The sequence below is a fragment of the Colossoma macropomum genome, unplaced genomic scaffold (genome assembly GCF_904425465.1).
Source record: "Colossoma macropomum unplaced genomic scaffold, Colossoma_macropomum, whole genome shotgun sequence".
NCBI classification, from domain to species: Eukaryota; Metazoa; Chordata; class Actinopteri; order Characiformes; family Serrasalmidae; genus Colossoma; species Colossoma macropomum.
In genome coordinates, this window is record NW_023494792.1 from 57819355 (window position 1) to 57832782 (window position 13428).

General features: G+C 41.1%; 1 protein-coding gene across 1 annotated transcript in view; it reads left to right on the plus strand.

The window, feature by feature from the left end:
• Positions 1 to 2167: 2167 nt before the first annotated feature.
• Positions 2168 to 13428, plus strand: part of adipor2 (adiponectin receptor 2) — a 51770-nt gene continuing 40509 nt past the window's right edge. Inside the window, exon 1 of the mRNA XM_036577664.1 lies at positions 2168 to 2298. The gene's annotated coding sequence lies outside the window, so the exon portion shown is untranslated. The remainder of the gene's footprint in view (positions 2299 to 13428) is intronic.

Here is a 13428-nt window from a genome sequence, read left to right on the forward strand (position 1 = left end):
TCATAACCTTTTAAAAGACATTAATCAATAAATACACCTGAGCAGAAAATACCTGAAAGGATCAATATTACAAACCCCAATTCCAAAGAAGTTTAAAAAAAATAAACTGAAAAAAAAACAGTACAAAATACAGTAAAGGAAAAAAGAAATGTTTTCCATCATGAAATGTTTTTGTGTAAATGTAGGCTCATTCCCAATTTGATGCCTACATTGACACTGATTGTTCTAAAACAGTTGGAACAGAATGTGGCTTAGTGTGTCTAATATATCTTTCACCCTTACTGGTGCCTTCACAGAAGTTACCCATGCCATGGGCACTAACAGACCCCCACACCAGTCCCTGACTTTTGACCTTTACACTGGTAACATTCTGGATGTTTTTTTCTCTTCTTTTCCTCTTTAACCTGGAGAACATGATGTCCATTATATCCACAAATAATCTGAAAGGTTGATTCATCAGACCACCATACATGTTTCCACTGGGCATCAGTCCATTTCACGGGAGCTCAAGCCCAGAGAAGTCGGCGGCGTTTCTGGATATTGTTGACATATGACTTCTACTGTGCATAATACAGTCTTAACTTGCATTTGTACCCAGCGTTTGTTGGTGAACACTACACCCAAGCATGATTACATCACCTGTTTAGGATGTTTTCTGAGCATTTATACTGTTTTCATTTAAATGCATTTAAAAAGTGTTGAAGCACAGCATGGTTTAAGAATGCTGGGAGTGGCCATGGTAGAGAAACATTGCATAATGTTGTGGATAGATGTGCCAGAAAGAAAAAATGCCATCAAACAGCTTTCACGCTCCAAGAAACCTCGCCCTACCCTACACATATTTCAAATTCATGATGTAAACGGCCTCAACTGTTCACTGTTCACGCCCTGTTCTTTGTTACCTGGACCTAGTTGGTTTCAGTCCTGTTGCCTCACCATTGTCAGCAGTTTATTTTAGATGTGTAGCATGACAAATAGACAACTGCACGTTGTTTATAAAGTGCCCAAATCTGAACTGAGAATATTCCGGTAACTTTTGCTGTGTCTCAGTAATAATAATACGAATTAAAAGGCTCTTAGTCCATATATGAAAACTAGGCCACAAAAACAGTTCGTTTTGAAATCACTGGTTTTGTGATGTTAGGAAAAAACAGGCAAATTTATGTATATCTGTCCATTTAACCTACAGCAGTTTAGCCCACCCATTGACAATGAAGTTATAAAGCGTGTTTTGAGGGAAGAGGGAAGACAATGAGAACAGAAGTCATTTACATATGTCAGTCTCTAATTGTGTGTGTGTGTGTGTGTGTGTGTATATATATATATATATATATGTACGCATAAACCATCTCAAAATAATGACTTAGTATCTTAAAACAATGAAACAATGAGAAAGTATTTCAACATGATGAATTAGTATCTCAAAACTAATGACATAGCATCTCAAAATAATAACATAGTGTCTCAAATTAATGATTCCCTGCTTCCACTGGTCTATGCTGGTCTATACAGCTCTGGTGCTGGTTTAGCTATTCACCCCAGCATGGTCATGCTAGTTGACCAGCATACCAGCATCAAAACATATGCTGGTTTTGAAGGTGATCAGAATCTAAACTTCCATTGATGCTGACCAGCATACCAGCACGCAAACCACAACATATGCTGGTTTTGCTGGTGACGAGCCATGCTGGTCTATACTGGTTTTTCTAGCAAGTTTAGTATCACAAAATATTGGCATAGCACTTCACTTAATAATAAAAAAATAATAATAAGTTGCTAGATTTTTGATATGAATGGGTTTTCCATACAAATGCATGTGTATGCAAGAAAAGTGTGGGACACCCTGAACACTGTTGGCAGTATAGAATCACACTAGACTGTAAGCGGCAGGGAAACCAGAAACCTGCCAGTCAATGCCGCTGCTCAGGTCAGTCTTTCTAAATGAATTTTTCTAACAGGCTTTGCGTGGCATTGTTAAACGTGTTCGTCTTTCCGTGATGATACAAAATTCGTGACGCAGGGCGATTACTACTAGATTTTTTAACTGGACGTAAACGACAAAAACAACAGTTTGGACTACAAATCCCATGATGCCGTCCTCTTCGCCGCTGTGATTGGTCAAGCGGCTCTCACGCGAGGGGCGTCACACCGAATGCAACGACATCAAGAGATCCAGCTGGTTGAGTCCAGGCGAGTCACTCAGTCCGAGCGGAGAGGAGAGGGGAGCGGATGAGGAGATACAGCTGCTACTCCGCGATAAACAGCTTTAAAGGACTCCTTTTCTTCTCAGCCGTGAAGGTAAACCTTCCTTAATTTAAGGCAGTATGTTTGTCAACGCTTTGCCAGCTCAGATTATGTTTTAAAATAGCGAAAAATCCCCCACGCCGACAGTTGTAGCGGAGTGAGTCGGTCTAGGCTACTTTTCAGTTGACTCACAGACGGATCAGCTCGCTGGCCTTTCTCGCTGAAGTTGCTAGCTTAGCTAGCTTACCGCTTTGGTTTTTACCGTCCTGTTAACCCGGCTAGAAAGCTATGTTCACAGCTAGGTTAGCCAGAGCCCACAGCAACACCGTAAACCATCTAACGCGCATCTATAGTGCTTTAGAAATTCCACTTTGTCACTTTTCCACGAGTTGGTTTCCTATTGGCCACCTTCTTGTTCGAATTTCCCCGTTCCACCTTAAATAGCGCCGCAGATACGTTCTGGCGCCTCGGGTACCTCAGCAACTGCTGCGCTATTTAAGGTGGAACGGGAAAATTCGAAAACGAAGCTGGCGAATCGTCTGTAAGTTAGCAAAGATTACAATGTTTTTCTTGTTAGTTGACAGTAAGTCAGATGGCTATGTCTCTCGTAGTCCTTTCGTGCTTTGTCACCGTCTGAAAATGTAATTTTTTGACAAAAAACAGTTTTTAGGCATTGTCCATATTCGGTCTGGATAGAGGACAAGCTAACTTGCTATAGCTAACTGCACTGTAAACAAACCCGCACGCATCGCCTTCACAGTGGATGTCAGCTCTCTGTCGCTGTAAGAAATGATGGATAGACCGATTAAACCCGTTTCAACTTTAGAGCACGGGTTGCTGACCATTTCAGGTACCATGAAAATATGAAAATCCGTTCTTTGACTTGAAAAACATTCTGGTTTCTTTGTCTTGGTGTTGCTTTTTTTCTTCCTGGCTGAAGCGGAGGCTCAGCTGACGTTGGTTTGCCGAGCTGTCATCTCTACACCAGGGCTAATTTTGATATTTCCCATCTTCTGATACTGGCAACTGTTGTCATGAATACCTGTTAATATTAATTGTCTTTGGCAATAGCTGCCAAAACAGTTCATTTTGATGGTAAAGTCTTCAAAAGTCACTTAAAGGGAAGTTCCACCAAATTTCAAAATTGCTGCGTAATTAAAAGGTTTAGATGTATAGAAAGTCATTGAGTGTGGTTTGATGTGATATTTGCATAAATACAGATAACTCATACAGCAGATGCAGTACGAGTGGGCTGTAGAGTGGGAAACAGTGAGTTCACCCAGGGCTACTCTTTTCCCAGTTAAAGGGGAATTCCACAATTTTTTCAAAATTTCTACATAATTAAATGGTCAAGATGTGAAGAAAGTCGTTCAGAGGAGTTTGATGTGAACTGTTGACATGGATGAGTGTTAAATGTCTTTAGCCATAGTTTCCAATATGGCCAACAATTTTTTTTTTTTCTGGGTCAGATACCTGAATTAAATATCCAAAATTATCAGACTCCCCTTCTGAATGGTGAACTCAGTTACTTTAAGGTGCATCCATTGCTGACACAGGTGTTCACCTGTTATTACGCAGCTTAGAAAAGCACTGCCAGTAGAACGGGACGCTCTGGGGCAGCCACACATGAGCCTGAGGTCACCATGCCCAATGCCAGGCTTCAGCTAGAGGGGTACCCAACAACATGTGGCTTCGAATTTCCCCATTCCACCTTAAATAGCGCAGCAGTTACGTTCTGGCACCTCAGGCACTTCAGATGTACTCACCATGAGCCTGAGGTGACCAGGCTTCAGCTAAAGAGGTACCTAACATCATGTGGTTGAATGCAGTTAAATTCTCACAGCAATGTTCCTACATCTAGTAGAGGAGTAGAGGCTGTAACTGCAGCAAAATGGGGAACTGGGGAAACTCCCTTTTAATATCTTTGATTTCAGAAGAAACAGGTGATAAACAGATGTCTTTTTATATATATATATATATACACACACACACATGTAATATATATTACATGCACTTTATATACATACATATATGTGTTACATGTGTATGTATGTGTGTGTGCCTACTTAGTGACCGAAACCTGGCGGAAAGGATTTTTACGCAAGTGTGCTTGTCAAGGCCATACATTTTCTCTTCTAGATAACACCGATCTCAACCAACAAGTCTGATAAAATGGTGAGAAGGTGATGTAGTGCTTTGATTATACTTTGTCATGACAATTGTCGTACCTGTGCCTAGAGCAGTCATTGTCAAGCTATTAAGACACAGGCATAAAAGCTTGCTTAGCCAGAAAGGCAGCTTGTGCCACTTCACTGACTTGAAGGGCACTAGCACATTTCACTCTGTGCCTGGTACGATAGTGACATTCTTTTCATATTTTTCTAGTGATATCAGTTTTATCAGCAGTGTATCTACTGTGCTTTTGATACGAATATCAGGCGAGTTTATCAACGTAAAGTAAATAATTATTATGGGAGGGGCGCCTAGCACCGAGTCATTTATATGTCCGCTCACCTCAAATAACCCTGCCAGCTTTGCGCTTATAGCCGCATTGATTTAGAGTAAACATTATTAACCGATGGATCATATCATTGTTGAGGCCCGTATTGGAAAAAAGAATCACGTTTCACGTCTCTTCTGCCAAGAAACTCATGTCTTTAAATAGGCCTGGTGTTTAACAAAGCCACCTGCCCCCAGATAGCCTAAGCATCTTAGACCGGACACTTGCCACTTCATGACGTCTTCTCTCTGTATGGCTGCCCAACTCGTGAGGCGCAGGTGTGCTCTTAATGTGGATTAGCTTTCTCCCTCAGAGTCAGGTGTGTTCTCTGATTAGCCCGTCATCACCAAGAGATGAGAGATGAAATATTACCAGGTGTTAGGGAATCTCTTAACAGCGTACGTTTATGATTTTACATCAGCTCATTATTTTTTTTTTAAAGTAGGATGAGCTCACCACAGTAAGACAGCTTCTGAAAACCGCAGATGTTAAGATAAAACCTTTTTTAAGTGGTGAAATTTTATGCAAAAAATGTGCTGTGCTTGATGTGAGGGCCTTCGTTTTGATGGTGAAGTCTTTTAAAGTCAGTTAAAGGGGAATTCCACCAAATTTCAAAATTTCTGTATAATCAAATGGTTACGATCTACAGAAAGTCATTCAGTTTGGTGTGACATTTGCACAGATATGCGTAACTCTTACTCCAGATGCCGTATGAGTGGGCTGTCGAGTGGGAAACAGTCCACTCCCTGCTCAACTGAAGGGGAATTCCACCATTTTTGCTAAATTTCTGCATCGTTAATTGGTTACGTTGTGAACTAAGTCAATCAGAGTGGGTTGGTGTGAAACTTACTGAGTCGGAATCGTTCACAGTGGTGGTGATGGGAACCAGTCGTATAAAAGTTACTTCAAAAATACAGTTATTACACAAAATGTGTTACACAATATGCAGCGAGATGCCTGAAACATTGTATTGTGATAGTTTTGAGAAGGTTTAGGCCCACAGATATATCTTCTAATATCCACTTGTTGCAGAGAGTTGATGCAGTCACACAGGGCGTCCTAAGATTTAGTATATTTTCCATTGTAAACAAAATTACATATAAAAACTCACAATTGTAGGTTCATTGTGGTTAGTAAACAAAATGCTGTTTACATTGTAGACATCACCCTGGTTTCTGTCACCAGCCCTGTAAAGTGAACCAGTGAACCATTTTACATTTAAAAAAAAAAGCTTTGTTTGTGCATCCATAAATGTTGCATGTTGCACTGCCACTTGTTATACACCCAGACATATCGCAACTATTACCATATGTTATCGTTTAGTGTTTAGTCACTCAGTTCATTCACTGGGCGTGACATGCACCACCGCGTTGTCACCTGCAATATTTATGCAATTTTATTTGCTCATTTTTATACTGCGCATTATATTTTATGGTTCTTTTAGTATATTTTATTATATATGTTTACTTCTTCTATTCATGCATCTGTATAATAGCGTACGACAATACTTTTGCTCTTGTTTTGCTTTTTACTGTACTTTGTGCTGCTGTAATAGACGACTTTCCCTCTGGGAATAATAAAGTGATCTATCTATCTATGTATCTATCTATCTATCTATCTATCTATCTATCTATCTATCTGTATCTCAGCTATACAAAATTTTTGAAAAATCAGTGGAATTCCCCTTTAACCTCATTTAGTTCAGCCTAGAGTCAATAATAACAGCCCACACTGAAATGTAAGTAGTAGTTTTGGGCAGTTAAAAATAGAGGAAGGTGGAGACTGACTGATTGATTGAAGTAGGAGGGAGGCCTGTAAGTGAGTGAGTGGGGGGTGGAGGGAATGTCAGACAGTGGACAGACAGAAATAGTGGGGTCAGGCTGTGGATCGGTTCTGTCTGCCTTATTTTATCCCCCCTGTCTAATCAGTCAGTAAGTCAGTATGTCTCACTGCAGTAGGAGTGCTTTTGAGCTCAGTACAGATCACCCTGTGAGAGATGCAGGGTCTCTGTTTGTGCGTTCCTGCCAAGGAGCAGCTGATTGGCTCGCAATCCAGTGCCTCACATCTTGTAATCCTGTAGGTGGCTTAGCATTGTGAAGGAGAGGGACTCTGCTATGCCCCATGCTGTGTGGATCGTTGTGTACTGGGAAGCTGTTTGGTGGTCCATGTCGTTTAGCTTGCGTCAGTTTCTGATTACCCTGGCGGTTTCCTCAATCCATTATTGGGAGCCAGCCATGCAGGTAAAAGGCTCATTTTGACCTTGGCTAGGCTGGAGCACATGTGTGTCGGACATGCGTCACAGCAAATGGACCATTTGACAAACTCGAAGGACGGTGGTGCTTATGGAGTGAAGGACAAGTAAACCTGATTTTAGCTGTTTGTGCTTTAGAGCAGAGGTTCGCAACCACTGGACTGTGGAATGGTACTGCACCATAGGCAGTTTGGTACCGGTGAAAGCAAGAAAGGGGCAGCGAGCAGTGGTTGGACCTGCTGAGCTCCACTATTTATTTATTTATTTATTTATTTATGCATGCTAAAAATGAAATGTAGCTTTACTGATTCAGGAGGAAAAAAAAGAACACAATATGCTGTCAAATGTGTCAAAATCAACATTTTACTGTCAACGATAGTAGATAATTCACTTGCATCTTCGGAAGACCTGTGCTTTTGACTGAGTTCTCTTTGAATACTCTTTCAACGCACTCATAATCATCAGATTCATCCATTCGAGTAAGGGGTCCGTAGCACAGCCCGTGTTACCAAAATATTCTTCCGCTCGTTGCATGTGATACTCATTTCCACCAGAGGGGTCTCCAAATCCCCAAGTTCATAAAACTTACATAGTACAGCTTTAAGGCTTAATTATTGCCATGAAAATATTCATAAACCAGATTTATGTAATTATAATTGTATTGTGTGTGCAGGTTGGTACTGGCTCAGTTGATGGCTGGCGTAATTAAAATGAAAAACTGACAACTGTGTCTGCAGACCCAGAAAAAAATCAAATGCAAAAAGATGGAAAAATGTCATTCAGTCAGAAATATGACGACTTCTACACAAATACAGATTCTTTAGTGATGCTAATGCCCCAGCTCCGTTGTATATGGTGTGTGTGGGGGAGAATTTGGTGAATGAGGCAATAAAGCTGTCAAATTATTTTGTTATTTCGAGGCACACTTGCCAAGCAGGCCATTTAGAAGGTTGTTGGCTGCGGTTTGGTTTGTTAAAAGTTTGGGAACCCCTGTATCTGTATAAGTGCTGTTCGTATATTAGCTGTGCACATTTATGTACGGAATAATGATGAAACTTCATTGGTTATTAACAATGAGCAGTCTTAGAGGTCAGTTTACCATCCTAGACACTAAGGGTGTAACGTTGTGATATTGCAAATCAAAATAGTGACAGTATAAATCTTGGAGAATGGATATTAATGCCATGTAATGCCTTTGCACTGTTTGAATACCAAAGTTTACAGACAGCTGGCACACCTTTTGCCTCCCAGCTCTATTGTGGGTAAGTTGGGCAACAACATGATTTTTGTCATTCAAGTTTTATTGGAAATGTCCTGAGGATACAGAGCAGCAAATCAAATCAAATCATGGTCTGAGTGTTTCGTTACACCCTTAATGGACACTCTTGATCCTAAATGCAAAGGGTTTGGACAAGAGATGATATGGCATTACGGTTTTGGCATCACTGAAAAGGGAAGGAAACAGAAAGAAGCACACAGAGAAGCTGAAAGCAGAGGAGTTTCACCATACGCTGACACGAGTTTGACTTGTCCAAGTAGTTTATTGGCCGTTTGCATCTGGACACATCTTCCTCTGTCTGTCTTTCTCTGACTCGCTAATGCCAGCTGTCTAGCGTCTGGGCCAGTGGTTCTCAAACGGAGTCGTACGCTCTTAATGATGGTCCTTCAAGGCGCTGTTGTCGGAACAAAACCTTGTATCTCCATTTTTGTCATTTTTCAGTGTTGCCTTTTGTTGTGCCTGTTGCCTTTTATGTTGTGTGCAAGTTTCATGATGAATGGACCAAAAGAAATGGCCCAAAATTACTTGGACAAAAAGTCTGGTTCCATTGACTTACATTAAAAGTAAAGCATGTTTTTTCCTTCTCCAGTAAAGTTCTAATTATGGAGATGCAAGGTTTTGTTCCGACAGCAGCTCAGGGTTCTTTAGTAAAGAAAATGCTTCTATATAGAACCATGAACAGTCAAAGAATCCTTAGCATTAATAGCAGGTGGTTCTCACATGAAAGTGTTCTTGAGAATGTGCTTTAGATGGTTCTATGTAGAACCTTTTTGAAAAGGGTTCTAAATAGCACCCAAAACGGTCCTTCTATTGTTATGATGTCAAAGTAGTCACTATAGGAGAACCCTTTTGGGTGCTTTAGTGAACGCTTTTCAAAAAGGTTCTATGTGGAACAATCTACAGCACATTCAGAACCCTTTCATGATGCAGAGAACCCTTTAACCAAGCAAAGGGTTCTTTGAATGTCCATGGTTCTATGTAGAACCTTTTTGAAAAGGGTTCTAAATAGCACCCAAAACGGTGCAAAGCAAAGGGTTCTTTGAGTGTCCATGGTTCTGTATAGACCCTTGAAGAACCATCTTTTTTAGGAGTGTAGATCTGCATATCCTGCATAGCAAATTTTGTATTCTCTCTCTTTTCCACCACATCTCCTCTCATTATCAAGCTTTTTGTCTGTTAGGCTGGATTTGATTAAGCCTGGTGTTCTAGCTAATCTAATTTAAAAAGCATTTGCCTGGAATTTGAGTACCTGGTTAGCTTTAGTTCGTGCTGCAGCTTTGAGTAACAGAGACATGGTAATTAAACAACCCTCCTTTCTAACTTGTGAACTTGTAAATATAAACTTTCCATTAACAGTTGTGCTCCTACATTTGCACAGACACATATAACTTGCCATAGAGTGAGAAGCAGTCCAGTCAGTGTCGCACTTCTCTTGACACCTAACAGCGAAATCTTGCACAGTGCCGCTCTCCCTGCTGTAATGGTCATGTTTCACATTTCATTCTCTTGCACCGAGGCCTTCTCTTCCTGTCAGTTATTAGCGCCTGGTCTTATGACCGTGAGAGAGGGGGCACAAAGGCCTTTAGTGAGGGCAGGGTCCTCTAACACCCCCCCACTCAATCTGTCAGCCAGTCACATGGCATGTGCGCACAGGACCGGCTTCAAGATCTGCTTTTGTTTGGTTTCACCCTTTCTCTAGTTTGTTTTGTTTTCTTGTTCCCTGCCCCAACTTCAACAGAGACGTCAGATGTTTATGCTAATATTTATGCAGCCGGTCGGGACGTCGTCCGCTTGCACCACTGACGCCTGGTCACACAAAGAATATTTCAGGCCTTTTGGGACCTACCGAGCACAATGACCTGTTTGTTGTGTTTGTAGTTGTGCTGAAATCCCTTTGAGTATTATGTTAAAATCACTTTGATTCCTTTTTTTCCCCCCCATAATGAATGGATGTCAGAAACACCGTGAGTACTTTGCTGGTTACTGAGCGCCAAATTAGGCTATTAGTGCAGTTTGAGGAGTTTTCTCCCGTAATGCTTTGACAATTCATTTCTTTAAAGCGATTCACAGAAACGGTTGTTGCGCATAAAGGCTTGCTTTAGTCACATGCATTAGGCCGATGCGTGACGTGCTGAGAAAGCTGTCCAAATCTTTTTATGTGCTTGGACTATAAAATGAAGTGTCTGCCAAATATCGGGCTTTGAATATGATCCCACCTCCGCTAATAATAGGAAATGAGCGGATTTTTCAAGGTTTTTCAATCGCACTAGAAGCCCTTTGTGTCAGATTAGCATTATGAAAATTCCCTACTAGGAAATTTACATTCATTAGAGCTGAAGTGGTGCTTGCTACTCTGATGGAGGCTGATGCGAGCTCATCAGTAGCGAAAATAGCTGTGCTTTGTTAGGGCTAAGTGATGGCTGCTGTGAAATTTTGACAACTTGCAGTGCATCCCAGTCAGCAGAACAAGAAAGTGATGGTGCTCGTTTTATATATAAAGTAGTGGAATCAGAACAGATTTACCGCCAACATTTATATGGTCCTTCTTCTACCTGCCAGTGGGAAGAGTGCATGAGAGATAGGACTGCATGTGTGCGGTCAAATTTGTGGCTTTCGATTGCGGTGCTTCACATGGCAGCAGCACAGCCAGGATGCAGATTCTCACACAACACCCTTCCTTTACTAACAGTCTGCTTACAACAACTCTGAGTCTGAAAAAAGACTGTAATTTTAAAACATCTGATAAAAGAACGGTTAAATGGCAGAGTGACTGCTCTCTCTTTCAGTGTGAGCACTTTATTTTTATTTTTTAAACAACACTTAGTCATTTAATGAACGTGCAGTAAAGAGAGGATCCCAGGTGTCTAGTTCAAGCAAATAGGTAGGTGTAAAAGGCCAAGCTCCTGGGGACTTGAGTATGTCAAGTATTTGTGTAATATTTTAAGGTCTACCACAAGTGTCTACTTTACTGCTGAAGTTTTTGCGTATTTTGAAAAAACAGTGGCCAGTGTGGGTTACAGCACAACATTTTAATTAAAAATGAAATATAAAGATTGTTTGTTTTTCTCTGGCCCACGGATTTGTTGAGATTTTTTTAATACGGCCCCTTTAGTGGTTGAGTTTGACACCCCTGCTCTAGAGTGAGATTTTCAAGTTTAATGATAGGACGACCTCCTTCTAATGATGCATCTTGAAGGTGGGAGGAACTTTTGAAAAACAAAAAAAAACACAAAGAAAAGCATACAAAATTGTGAGTTCTCTCAAACGATGAGACTGAAGGATGCAATCCTGGGCTACTGAATATTACATAACATGATGGATAACTTTAAATGGTAGTTTTAGCCAGAATGCCACTTCAGTAGTCTTTTTTTTTGTTATTTATTTATTTATTTATTTGTTATTTATTAGGCACTTAAATTAACACAAACCCATCTGTGCATATGCTGGTTGTTGGACTCTGTATAGATTTCCATGTTAGTGTTCTGTAACATAAGCAGTTCTTAATCCAGTCTAACCAATCGTCTGAGAAGATCACACGCCCATTCAGTAAACAAGACCCCGACCATGTAGGTCAGATGTGTGCAGCCATGTAGGTAACATATGTACACATCTGTGTTTGTGTCTTCTGTCGCTGGCTAGTAAGTAACAGTGACTCATTGGTTTATTTCCCTCAGTTCCCTCTCAGCTATTAACTAATGCTTCAGATTTCAACAAGGGTCAAGTGCTTTCTGCGCTTTGAGCACGGAGACCACTTCTCACCGCCACTATCCACCGTGATCACTTTTCCAGTCACATGCCCTCACTCACCACTTACTCGGCCCTCTCCACCCAGCTGGTCTGTCTGAGCTCCAGAAAGGTAGTGATGGTTCCACACGGATGGATTCGGGCCTTTTTGGCTTCTGGAGTGAGGAGAGCTGTTTGCTGTTATGATTCAGAGAGACCGTCCCTCAGGCCGTCTTTAATGTCCTGCACTGCGGGGTAACTGTATGGACCCTGCTGGGCTGTGAGAGCTCCTGTGAGATGTTTCAGCTATTCAACCATGGCAGCCATCTAAAAACACCAGTGCGGCTCAGCTTGAGTGTAGAATGGGTGTTCTCATACACATCAATATACTTTGTTTTCAATACAGGGGCGGTGAAACAATGCAATGTGGATCAAACACAGTTTTTACAGATTTTCTGCTGTATAAATATTTGTGATATCAGACATACTGACATATTTGGAGTGGGTCCCTGTGCTGCATCCGAAACCATTTATACCTTGTGAGTATTTGACTTTATTTACGGTTTTGCACAAAAGTCAGAAAGTCAACATTGATGTCCAGTTAAAACAGCACTGAAAGTTATTTTTTTCAGTGTGAAAAAATGAAAGAGGGCTCTTTTTCGCAGTGCTGTATCTTAAAAGAAACTTATTATGATTTCACAATGTGCTGCACAGTTTTACTTTACTTTGAGCAACAAAAAAGCAAAATTACTCTTAATCTGCAGTGTTTCCTCTTGGGGTTTTTTAAGCAGCTGTGGCAAACCCCACTCCACCCCATCACCCCTCCTCTCTCTCTCTCGTTGGGTGCATAGACATCGGAAGACCAACGTGGTGCCCAATCACACATCCCCGTCCTCATCTTACTTCCTCTGGTTTCCGGTCGCGGTATTCGCAGTGTTATTTGGTGAATCATCCATATCACAGCCATCAATCAACAATGCTGGGAGGGACCTCAAAAGGCATAGATGCCTGACTTTTTGTAAACTTAAATGTATTCATAAACAAATGCAAGGAATCTAGCACAGCTGAACTGAAATATCGATGCGTTTTACAGTTAGCGGTACTGGCTTGTATGATAATGAAAACATGGTAACATGCTAAATCTCGCAGAGGATCTTTGGGAAGTGAAATCAGGACGAGGATGTGAGATTGGGCATCACACCAGGATCGGGTGTTACCACGTGTCTCCGCTTCCTGTACCCGTCATTTCAAATTAAAAGCCCTCTGCAGAGTTTTGTAATTGTCACTTCATGAAATGACATAAAATTCTGAAGCAGTGGTGGCAATAATGTACATAGTGGAGACACTGATGATGAAAAAACGCTGTGTTGAAAATGTATCATGCGTGCAGTGTTTTTGGCACTATGATATGTCGCGTTGTGAAATTTGTGC